Genomic DNA, 1,298 nt, shown 5'->3' on the forward strand with positions numbered 1-1,298 from the left:
TTGAGCGGCTGTTCCGTGGCAGTGCCACTCAAAGATCTGTCAGTATATTATCAGGTGATTTACAAAAAATGGGCAGAAGACCTAATAGACATTTCTCCAAAGACATACAGATGGCCAAGAGGCACATGAAAAGCTACTCAACATCACTAATTATTAGAGAAATGCAAATCAAAACTACAATGAGGTATCACCTCACACCAGTTAGAATGGGCATCATTCAGAAATCTACAAAACAACAAATGCTGGGGAGAAAAGGGAACCCTCCTACACTGTTGGTGGGAATGTAAATTGATAACAGCCACTATGGAGATTCCTTAAAAAACTAAAAAACAGAATTACCATATGACCCAGCAATCCCACTACTGGGCATATACCCAGAGAAAACCATAATTCAAAAAGACACATGCACCCCAATGTTCATTGCAGCACTATTTACAATAGCCAGGACATGGAAGCAACCTAAATGTCCATCAACAGACGAATGGATAAAGAAGATGTGGTACATATATACAATGGAATATTACTCAGCCATAAAAAGCAACAAAATTGGGTCATTGTAGAGACGTGGATGGACAGAGACTGTCATACAGAGTGAAGTCAGTCAGAAGGAGAAAAACAAATATATTAACGCATATATTTGGAATCTAGAAAAATGGTACAAATGAACACGTTTGCAAGGCAAAAATAGAGACACAGATGTAGAGAACAAACGTATGGACACCAAGGGGGGAAGGGGGGGTGGGATGAATTGGGAGATTGGGATTGACATATATACACTAACTTAACATAAAATAGATAACTAATGAGAACCTGCTGTACAGCACAGGGAACTCCACTTTGCTGTCCAGTAGAAACTAACACAACACTGTAAAACAACTATACCCCAATTAAAAAAAAATTAAAGGAGGATGTTCAGCTTATAAATCATTAAAATAATTTTCATAATAAAAATATATTATTAGGTGATTTAATTCTAAAAAACCTTACGAAGTGAATACTGTGACTATCCCCACTTGACAGATAAGGAAACAAGCTCAGAGAGGTCAAGATCACTCAACTAATAAGAGACCCAGGACTCGCTTGTTCCCCAGCTTGTTCTCTTAACCCCTATTCTTGCTTTTCTTTCCGCAAGCCAGTAAAAACATCTGAAACGTGTATTCATGCGAATTACAATGGAAATAAAATTAGCAAAACTTCTGTGGTAAAGCTCTAGTTACCTCCTCACACTTAATCCTAAAAACAACCACAAAGGGGTAACTTGTCTAAGGGGACACCTTGGAGTCGGTAGGGACGGGTCG

Source organism: Stenella coeruleoalba (genome assembly GCF_951394435.1).
Source record: "Stenella coeruleoalba genome assembly, chromosome: 19".
NCBI lineage: Eukaryota > Metazoa > Chordata > Mammalia > Artiodactyla > Delphinidae > Stenella > Stenella coeruleoalba.